The sequence below is a fragment of the Mus caroli genome, chromosome 14 (genome assembly GCF_900094665.2).
Source record: "Mus caroli chromosome 14, CAROLI_EIJ_v1.1, whole genome shotgun sequence".
NCBI classification, from domain to species: Eukaryota; Metazoa; Chordata; class Mammalia; order Rodentia; family Muridae; genus Mus; species Mus caroli.
Window position 1 is genome coordinate 29,189,606 of NC_034583.1, and position 11,425 is coordinate 29,201,030.

The 11,425-nt window shown below is 41.4% G+C and overlaps 1 long non-coding RNA gene across 1 annotated transcript; it reads left to right on the forward strand.

The window, feature by feature from the left end:
- Nucleotides 1-7,536: 7,536 nt before the first annotated feature.
- LOC115029215 lies at nt 7,537-11,180 on the forward strand. The gene is made up of 3 exons (XR_003834774.1): nt 7,537-7,912; nt 9,371-9,487; nt 10,869-11,180. It is a non-coding gene; the product is annotated as an uncharacterized LOC115029215 (long non-coding RNA).
- Nucleotides 11,181-11,425: the final 245 nt, after the last annotated feature.

The window sequence follows — 11,425 nt, forward strand, 5'->3', positions numbered from 1 at the left end:
TTCACAAACGCTCAGAAGAGTCTGATTTCTAAATGGAAGGAGCTCTCAGGGTAGGTTCACATTCATGTTGTTTTTCTCCCTGGGCAAGGGAAGCTTAGTCACCATGACCATGAACTTGATATGCAGCAGGCTGTTTTACTTTCTGTGCTACTTTTTATTGTACATCTCCGTGGTACTAAATACGTGCACTATTAACTACCATCTGTCTACAGAATGGCTTTCATGTTGCAAAAACTAAAACTGTAGGCCCATTAAATAATTCTCCATTTCTTCGCACCCTGGCAACATACGATTAACTTAGGCACATCAGTAACTGTAAATTGAACCATGTGTATCCTCAAGATTCATCCATGCTGTGGTATGTGTAGAAGTTCTTTTCTTTTTAAGGCTGAGTAAGATTCAATCATATGTGTAAGGCATATTTTGTTTACCTGTCTACCCATCAGTGCACACCTGCTTGAGACTATCATGAAAATGGTACCAAGATATTGGAGTGGAGGAAACATCTCAAGAATATTTTTTTGCTGGGTCACAGGATAATCAGTGGGTTTTGTTTTGATGAAATGCCATCCTGTTTTCCTCGGAAGCTTGGCAAGCAACAATATGTATTATACTCTAAGGTGATCTAGAAGAGAATCTTAGTTGAACTTGAACAAGGCCTAGTGGTACAGACCCATAATCCTAGCTACTTGGAAGACTGAGACAGAAGGATAATGAGGTCAAAACCTATTCTGCTCAAAGTCAGTCAGGTTAACCTACCCATTCCTTGCTAGGGAGCCCTGGGTTTATTCCCTAGTACCAGGGAAGTGAGGATAGTAAATGAAAGATTAAACTAATTCAAGCCATTAAATACCACATAAAAAGAATCAACTTGTTATTTATTAGTGTTTATTAATAAAGAGTAAGTTAATATAACAGCCATGCAGCACGTATTTGTAAGTCCAGAATTTTGGAAGTTGAAGCAAAAAGCCTAGAAGTTCAAGGCCATTCTCTGCTAAAAAGTGAGTTCATGGGTTACATGGAGCTCTGTCTCAGCACATTCACACACACACACACACACACACACACACACACACACACACGCACACACGCACACACACAGGCACACACACACTGTGAGCTATAAACAGAGGCATAAATATTGCTCATGAGAAATTTCTCTGTATGACTACCTTCATCATTACACATCCAGTAGCTGCTACATAACTAATGTCCTCCCTCAGATTATGAAATTTGAATGAGGCCTAGAATGTAAAATCAAATTCTAAGAGAAACTGAAGGGCTGTCAAGATATCGCAGTAGGTCGAGTGTTTGCTGTCACTGTGTGTTCAGTTTCCAGAGCCCACATAAAGGCAGGAGAGGAGAACAGATCCCACAAACTCATCCCCTACACTCCTCATGTTCTCATCATAGATACACAAAATAACAGCAAATACAATGTTTTTTTAAAGTAAACTGAGACTGTTATTTTGAAACCTTACATAATACAGATACTTAGTGTTTAATACTTCATCTGGTTTCACTTGGAAGTATTTTAGTATCTGTTGGGGTGTGTGTGTGTGTGTGTGTGTGTGTGTGTGTGTGTGTGTGCATAAGAGATATTAGTGAGGTGCTGAAGATTGACCCCAGGCTTTAAACTTGCTGGGAACACACCCCATTGAATATTTGAAGGTAAATTACCTTGTAACCAAGGAAACCACCCCATGAAAACTATGAATCCAAAGAATTCTAATAATAGTTAAAGAAACCCTTCCAAATAATAATGAAGACAAATAGCCGTAATTTTCAAAGGGATAACAGTCATGAATAGACACTGCACAGAAGATCATAAATGAACATATGAAAAGGTGAGTAAAGCCATTAGTCTCTGGGGAAATACAAACTAAAGCCCAATGACACATTGCTTCACATTCAAGATAGTGGCTGCTGTGGTTCAAGTGGCCTAATATGTAAATGGAGCTGACCTAGAAAATGCAGTCATCTGACTAGGTCTCCCAAGTGCTGGGACGACCTATGTGTACCGCATCCCCAGCTCACGCTGAACTGTAACTACAGCTGTAACAACAGTAAGAGATGGGGCCTCTAAGAAGGGAGCAGGCTATAAGGGTCCCATCCCTTTGGAGTCATTGTCATTATCCCAGGAACAGGTTTCTGGTTCTGGATCAATTCAGCCTGAATTCTTCCTCTCCTTGCACCATACATACATGCTTGCTTGCTCTCCATCATAGTAGGATATAAAACAGGAGGAGGGGGAACCTCTCCAGATACAGTCTTTTTGTCTAGGACTTCTCAATCTCCTGAACAGTGAGAATTAAGTAATTTATTTTCTCTATAAACTACCCAGTCTGTGGCATCCTAGAAAATTACCTAGAACAGTGATGATTAAGCATTTTTGAATGTGCATGTGTATTTTGTTTGCATATTTCCAAGCCACAAGCATTTTTGGTTTCCACAGAGGCCAGAAGCAGGCACAGATCCCCTGGGACCGGAGTTATAGGTGTTTGGGAGCTGCCATGTTGATGCTGGGAAGAAAACCCAGGTGCTCTGTAAGAGCAACCAGAGCTCTTTACTGCTGAGCCATCTCTCCAGCCCAGTTGATCAAGACTTTTGAGAAACTGACAGCACTATATGTATGAAGACTGTGGAGTAACTGGAAGTGTCCCATATTAGTGGTGACACATGGGAACAGACGGTTAAGAATTGTAATTCGAGGAGCTAGAGAAAGTACCCAAGGAGCTAAAGGGGTCTGCAACCCTATAGGTGGAACAACAATATGAACTAATCAGTACCCCCAGAGCTTGTGTCTCTAGCTGCATATGTATCAGAAGATGGCCTAGTCGGCCATCATTGGGAAAAGAGGCCCCTTTATATGCCTCAGTACGGGGAATGCCAGGGCCAAGAACTGGAAGTGGGTGGGTAGGGGAGTGGGAGTGGGTGTCTGGGGGACTTTTGGGATAGCATTTGAAATGTAAATGAAGAAAATAACTAATTAAAAAAAAAGAATTGTAATGCATTGGAACAGTTTCTGATAAAGTTCAGCAGACCTCTGCCTATGATCGCCATAACTCCATTTTTAGATATTTAATCAAGAGAAATGACAATATATAACCACAAATGACTTAGACAAGAATGTTTATACTGACCCAAACTGGAAATAATCTTGTATTCATGAATAGTTGCTGTGTGACTACCTAAGAAAACATACTTAATAAAAAAATTAAAAAGAGTTTTTTGACTCACATATTTAGTTTCAGTTCATGGTCACTTGCCCCAGTGGCTTTAAGCCTTTGGTGAGGCACATCACCACCTACCTGGCAGAGCCTGCAGAGAGGAACTGCATTCAGAGCCTGCAAGGGAGCCTCTGCCTCAAGAGCACAGACCCATTGACAGAATCACAAACAGCAACCAAGCCTTTAGCATAAGAGCTTGGGAGGGACACCTTAGATTCAAACCTTAACAATGGGTAGATGAATGAACAACTTGAGGTCTATTAATAAAATAATATTGAATTGGTATTTAAAAGGAATTCTTTTCTGATACATGTGAAGGAAACCAAACACAAGACTAGCTACTGTCCAGTTTTGCCCAAAACATTCTACATCAGAAAACCACTCATTTCTGATGACAGATATTGCAACAGTGGTAGCCACAAGAAATTACAAGGCCTATCATTCCATCCGTGACTGAGATACTGTCTTTCCAAAGACAGCTGAGTCGTACCTGGATGTTAGAATTCTGTTCCACTGATTTCTCTAAACATAAATTGTCAAACTACTTTACATGCAGAAGAATATAGGCTATCTTTTTAAAAAAGATTTATTTATTATATGTAACTACACTGTAGCTGTCTTCAGACACCCCAGAAGAGGGCATCAGATCTCATTATGGATGGTTCTGAGCCACCATGTGATTACTAGGATTTGAACTCAGAACCTTCATTCCAAAGAGCAGTCAGTGTTCTTAACCGCTGAGCCATCTCTCCAGCCCTAGGCTATTATTATCTTGCACAGCAGCTCCTTAGCTTGCCACTGTTCCCTCTCCCAGGGATTTCTCTGATTTTTTTTTTTTTTAACATGATTTGACTATATTTCTCGCCCAGAGAGTGGTACTAATAGGCAGTGTGGCCTTGTTGGAGTGGGTGTGGCTTTGTTGGAGTGGGTGTGGCCTTGTTGGAGAAAGTGTAGCATTGTGGGCATGGACTTTAAGACCCTCTTCCTAGCTGCCTAGAAGTCAGTCTCCTCCTAGAGGCCTTCAGATGAAGATGCAGAACTCTCAGCTCCTTCTGTACTGGACACTGCCATGCTTCCTTCTATGATGATAATTGATTGCACCTCAGAACCTGTAAACCAGCCCCTGTTAAGTGTTGTCTTTTATAAGAGTTACCTTCAACATGGTTTGCCTTCATAGCAATGGAAATCCTAACTATGTAGTCCTGATTGGCCTGGAAATTGCTATGTAGATAGACCAGGCTGGCTAAACGCACAGAGATCCCACTGCCTCTGTCTGCCTCTTGAGTATAGAATTAAAGGTGTTTACCAACATGACTGGCTTTTTCTGACTATTCTTACTTACATGTTCATCTAAATAAATTTTGTAAAAAACTTTCCTAGTTTCAAGAAGAAAATCATGTGTTGTTTACATTTTTAAGAATGGTTTGGCACTTATAAACTAGATCTACATTTCCTCATGTAAAACTTCATCTTTATGAGATTGAATCTTTCTATTCATCAATATGGTATGCCTTTCTGAAAAATTTTCAAATCTTCATAATTACTATATACTTTTCATCTTTTTAGTTTTATGTTTAATAGTGTATGTAGTTCTTGTCTATCATGTCTCTATTTGCTCTTGGTGGAAGGCCATTGGGTTTTAATACTTTCTTTTTTCAAAAAGATGTTATAGCTCTATGTAGTCCTGGCTGTCACAAACCTAACCACATAGAAGAGTCTGTACTCAAATTCACAGAGATCTGCCTCTGCCTCCCAACTGTTGGGATTAAAGGTATGCACCACCACAGCCCAACAGACATATGTTTCTTGGTGGTTTTTTTGTTTTTTTGTTTTTTTGTTTTTTTGTTTTTTTTTGATTTGGCTTGGTTTGGTTGATTTTTGCTTTTGTAGAGGAAAATTATTTAATTTTTTTTCTTCTGCAGAAATGTACTTAAACTTTGTCTATACTGTTGTATCAATTTTAGTAAGTCATACATTTCTTAAAATACCTATTTCTTTCACGTTTTCACATTTATTTACATAGACTTATTTGAACTACTTTTCTTGTTCCTTTTTTCTATTTTCATGCCACATTTCCATTTTGTATTTTTAAAAGATTTATCTATCTATTTATTTATTTATTTACTTATTTAATGTATGTGAGTATATGGTTGTTCTCTTCAGACATACAAAAAGAGTGTATTAGATCCTACTACAGATGGTTGTGAGCCACCATGTGGTTGCTGGGAATTGAACTCAGGACCTCTGGAAGTACAGCCAGTACTCTTAACCACTGAGCCATCTACCCTGCCCCTGAATACTTTTTACATTAAAAAAAATTCCAAATTTTTAGATATGAAAAAAGTCATTAATCTCTGATGTTATTGCCTTATAGTTAGGCAATGTTATCTCTATATTTTTAACCTTTGAAAGTTAGCAAATTTTTTAATGCCCTATTATTTAATCAAGCTTCATGAATTTCTATGTTCACTTGAAAAGAAGATAAATTCACATTTATAGAGGTACAGTATTCAACAACATTTTTTAAAACTTCTAGCCTTGCTTCACTCTAGTGAAGTGCATAGAACACTGAAGATAGAGACCCACGGAAAGAGACCTGAGAGGAACAAGAAACCTCTGGAAGAAAATGGCTCCCACCACTGCTCTCCTTCACAAACAACCAAAAACCATGTTTAGAGAAGTAAGAAAGAAAATCGTGCTGCAGAAGCAAGAATTCACGTTTTGCTGCTTTTTTTTTTTTTTTTTTTTTTTTTTTAAAAGAAGACTCTTAAAGGGCCTTGGAAATGAAGGATATGAAAAGTCAGTGGAAGAAGGAGGGGAATGTTGGAAAAAGATCTGCAAAAAGGGACAAACAGTAAAAGAGAGAAAATAGCAGGGAGGGAAAGCCTATCTAATTACATCTGAAAGCTTGCCAAATTGTTTGAGTACTTAGAGATAAACTCCTCACTGGGGGGATGGGATGCTCATGCCACTGGGAACTTAATGAGGTCAGGATCCCAAGAAGTTCTCCTAAGAGTGTAGAACTGCTGCTCAGTCTGCTCTAGTGAGCTGCCAGTGACACCTTCTACGACACTGTACCAAAGCCCCCAGGGGAGCCATCTTAACTTTCAGACCTAGTCCAGGCACAGGTGGGACCTCTTACGGATAGCCTATCTTTTTTTTTTTAAGATATTTTCTTCATTTACATTTCAAATGTTATTCCCAAAGCCCCCTATACCCTCCCCTCGCCCTGCTCCCCAACCCACCCACTCCCGCTTCCTGGCCCTGGCATTCCCCTGTACTGGGGCATATGATCTTTGCAAGACCAAGGGCCTCTCTTCCCATTGATGGCCGACTAGGCCATCTGCTGCTGAAAGGAAATAAAACTTGAGACCTGTGATTCATGTAATATATGTCAAATAGCCCAAAGAGTTGTTTGTGAGCTTTGAAACCTGGGGCTGAGAACATAGCAGAACAGACCAGGACATGCCCGGGCAGGCCCATCGCCTCCCTATCCTCTAACCTAAGTTAAATGTTAACAGGCTGCTGATGTGTCCAATCATGTGAAACCACGCCAATTCCTCCCCCAGCCCCACTCCTTTTCTATAAAAACCCCTAGCTTCCAAGCCTCGTGCGTGGTCAAATCCACTGTCTCCTGTGTGAGATACATTTCAACCCGGAGCTCCGCCATTAAAATACCTCGTGTTGTTACATCAAGGTGTTGGGTTCTATTCGTGATTCTTGGGTGCACGCCAAATCGGGAGTTGAGTGGGGTTTTCCCCACTAGGTTCTTTCACTGCTAAATATGCAACTAGAGACACAAGCTCTGGGGGTACTGGTTAGTTCATATTGTTGTTCCTCCTATAGGGTTGCAGACCCCTTTAACTCCTTGGGTACTTAATCTAGCTCCTTCATTAGGGGTTCTGTGTTCCATCCAATAGATGACTGTGAGCATCCACTTCTGTATTTGCCAGACACTGGCATAGTCTCCCAAGAGAGAGCTATATCAGGGTCCTGTCAGCAAAATCTTGTTGGCATATGCAATAGTGTCTGGATTTGGTGGTTGTATATGGGATGGATCCTGGGTGGGGCAGTCTCTGGATGGTCCTTCCTTCCTTCTCAGCTCCGAACTTTGTCTCTGTAACTCCTTCCATGGGTATTTTGTTCCCTATTCTAAGAAGGAGCAAAGTATCCACACTTTGGTCTTCCTTCTTCTTGAGTTTCATGTGTTTTGCAAATTGTATCTTGTATCTTGGGTATTCTAAGTTTCTGGGCTAATAACGGGTAGCCTATCTTGTCTCCTACTCCCAGACAGTTCTTAGAGCTCCAGTTCTAAACCTGTCAGACACTGCAAATATCTTCTTTCTCTTCTCTCCTAGGTTTCACAAGTCCATTCAGGGAAAGCTCAAAAAGTATTCACACCTACAAACAAAACAGAAGGGTCTTCACAGCTAAAGAAGTGCCCACCTCCAATGCTAAGAAACACAGTGACCAAGGTCTCCTAGCAGGGAGAAAGAGCATGAAACTGCCTTTGCTCCTTCCTATGAGTCACCCTCTTTTACTGAGAAGGGACAGAATGCTACGTGCTAAAGCTGCACAGACTTCGGTGTAGCTTCAGTTTTTCCAGCTATGACAAAACATGGTATTCCACGGGACTCTGATAGCAGATGCAGTAAACAGATGTGTTCCAACACAGAAACTGGGTATGGTGGCATATGCCTGTAATTCAGAAGCCTAGCATTCAAGAGGCTGGGGCAGGCAGGAGGATCACGAGGTCAAGACTAGTCTGGGTTATATAGCAAGGCACAGTGGGGGTAGGGAAAGAGAGAGAGAGAGAGAGAGAGAGAGAGAGAGAGAGAGATACCAGAAGGAAGAGACAGAGACAGGGGATGAGAAAAGGAGGAGGAGGAGGAGAAAGAAGATGAAGAGGAAGAGGAGGAGGGGGGCAAGGAGAACAAGAAGAAAAGAAAGACTCTGTATGAAAACTGAGTGGGGTGGGGGGGGTGGGGTGTAACCCTTAAGCTGAGCATCTAGCTCACAATTCTCTCCGCCACTTGCCAGTAAAGCTTTGGGGAGCTGTGGACAAGCTACTTTATTGCTTTATGCCCCAACTTTCATACCTTCAGATAAGGACTACATGAAGTCTCCCAGTGATTTCAATGAGCAAACCATACTTAGAAGCCTTTGGAACAGAAGTGCTAACTAACTGTGTCCTATGTTAACATGCTCCGCTCCCATTGATGTAAAAGATGTAAAATGTAAAGCAGAAGTTTGTTTCCACTCTTACTCAGATAGGCAGATATATTTATTTGCTAGGGCTTCCATAGGCAAGCACCTCAGACAGAGTGGCTTAAACAGAGATGGACCTCCTTGTGCTTCTGGAGGCTGGGAGCCTGACATTAAGATGTCTGCCAGAGGCTGGCAAGGTGACTCAGCTGGTGAAGGCACTTGCTATACACACCCAGTCACCCAGATTCAATCCTTGGACCCTATGTATAAGTAGAAGGAGGGATCTGACTCCACATAGTTGTTCTCTGACGTGCATATTTTGTGTTAATGTCAAGAAGATTGGAATCATTCTGAGGCTCCTCCTCTTAGCTTGCAGATGCCTGATGCTGCATCCTTTACGTCTCTGTTCTAATCTCTTTTTATAATGGCACCACTTGTAAGGGATAGGGCTGGGCTAAAGACCTCATTTTAATTCTGTTATCTCTTTCATCACCAAAGAAAACCACAGTCTGAGCTACTAGACACTAAAATGACAGCATAAGACTTAGAGGGCAACTCAGCCCATAATGACAGAGAAATAGAATTTCCTTACTCTGATAGTCAACTGGACTTTCCGCCTGAGTCGCCACTGCTGTTTGCATTTGCTTGCTTGATGGTTTAAGAAACATTATGAAAATATTAGTCATTTACTAAAGCTTGTTTATAGGTGGCCATTTCAGTAATACCTTTAAAGAGATCTTGAATGTCTTTTTAAAGGGTTAGTGTCCACGGCTGGCCCCATTTCCTGCTTTTTACTATAAGATGGTATCTGTCTCTGTGGGGTGAAGGCCGTAGTCTTCTGAGTATTCTCGAGATGAGGAGACATGGAGGTCATCATGCACTCTGTCTTCTTCCACTTCTGATAGCTGCAATGTCCCCTGTCACCCTTCCAGGTGGAAAACTCCATCAAGGCTTCAGGACACGTCGATCTATTGGCTTGTCAGCTCTCCCTGGACAACTCAGCACAACCTCTGTCCTTGAAAACAATGCAGACTCCTCTGAACCCTACTGTATGTCATGTACTCAATCTCCCCCAGGCAGGTGACTCAATCATGTGTCAGGTAACAAAGAGAGAGTGGATAAACCCACGGTAACTAAAAACATTTAGAGAGGACTCCTATAGAGAGACACATTCCAAGTTAGCACACAGAGGGCATCGTTACATGAGCTGATATCCCCTTCACCATGAAATGGGGGATAGACTGAGAAGTACCCTCTTCAATCAGTATGAATACTCCATGTCCATTAGCCACAGTGAACCCTTGCAAATGATTCCTATGGCTTCAAACAGGATAGAAGGCAAGAGACCAGTCACTAGAGAGACTCCTCGAATTTTTCAAGAACTAGGTCAGAATCTATTATAGTTCAGTAGTAGCTTATTTAGCATGCTCATCGTCTGGGATTGATACCTGCTACTACATACATGAGAAAATGTGTAGCTACAACCTACATATCATAGCTATTATCTATGAGAACCACCTCCATCTAGGTAGGTAAACTAGGTAAACATGTTCATGTAAACACTGACCAGGGCTGGGGACAGGGACAAGGATCCAGCTAAATACTGACCCATGAACCATGTTTTTTCTTCCTTGCTGACTTCATTACCAATTCTATTAGGTCAGTTTGTCTAGAATCCCCCTTACCCTTAATGGTTTTGTTTCAGTAAGTTTCCATTCTCTGAGATAGATCCTGATGCTTGGTTATTAGTTCTCATTTCTCCCTGTTGCTACCCACACTTCTTGTTCCAGTCCAGAGTAAAGTCTGTCTTAGCAATTTCCCTATTGTGGGTGTATCTTCATCCCAGACCCCTGACTAACAGCCAGTTCTTCTAATAGAGATTGTAAAGGGATGTAGACACACGGAGCTGCCCAGACAGAGAGAAGCACAGAGTTGTCCCTTCCACCTTGGGTCAAGCAGGTGTAGGGCTAAAGTTCTACCAGCATGTGCAGACCCAAGCTGTCACCTGGAATCCAGCCTCCCAAAAAACATTTCAAGCTCTTCCTGTTTCTCCTGCCCAGTTTTCAGTTCCAAGTGCCAAAGGGTTGAAGTTTCAAGCTAAACAATGTACTGTGTAAGTTGGAAAGTCAGGGCCCAAGATTCAGCAAGAATGTTTAAATCGACATCTATGAATTAATGTTATTATGAATTTTAAAGTATAATTTAAAAACATCTGACCAGAATTAATTTCTTTCCTATGAAAAAAAATAAAGTGTACAAACCCAAGGTCAGGATGGGACACCAGGTTACCTTGAAGTCGTCTCTATAGTACAGCCCTTTACAAAACTCACTCCCTTTGGTAAACTCTACTCAAGCTCCCCTGAAGTTAATCTCAGCTAGCCTAACTCTGGAACTTTTGTGTTTATTTTTATGATGTCCAACATAAGCAAGAATCCTGCTAGGTTGGTTTGACTAGAATCCTCCATCCTCCTTATCTGGCCACCGCCTGAACAGACTCCTCACCAGTATCAGCCTCCAGGTGATGTCTACACTCCACACCTTTCTTGAGCAAGTACTCTGCTAGGTGAGTTTGCCTGGAATGTCCCTTACTTTTGATGTTTTCTCCTGGTAAATTTCTATCCTCTGAGCTCCACCCTGGCCCTTGGTGATAAATACCCACTGGTTCTTGTTTTCTGTACATCTGTCATGGTGGTCCTGTATAAAGTCTACCTTGCTGTTTAACAAGCTTCAGTTAACATCTTTTTTTCCATATCTCCACCTCTGAGGGATAATTCAACAGATGATGAAAAAAAATAAAAAAACCCGGCAGAACATATTCTAGAAGTTTCTTCAGGAAAGCTCCTAATGTAGTCACAGGACATTTTCTTTTATGTGTCTTCTGTCACACTTTAGTTCATAGCCACATCTAAATGTGCAGAAGCTAGTGAATGTGTTCTTTCTTCTGTGCAGCCCTGTGCCAAGATATTAAGCCTACGGCCACTGAAGAA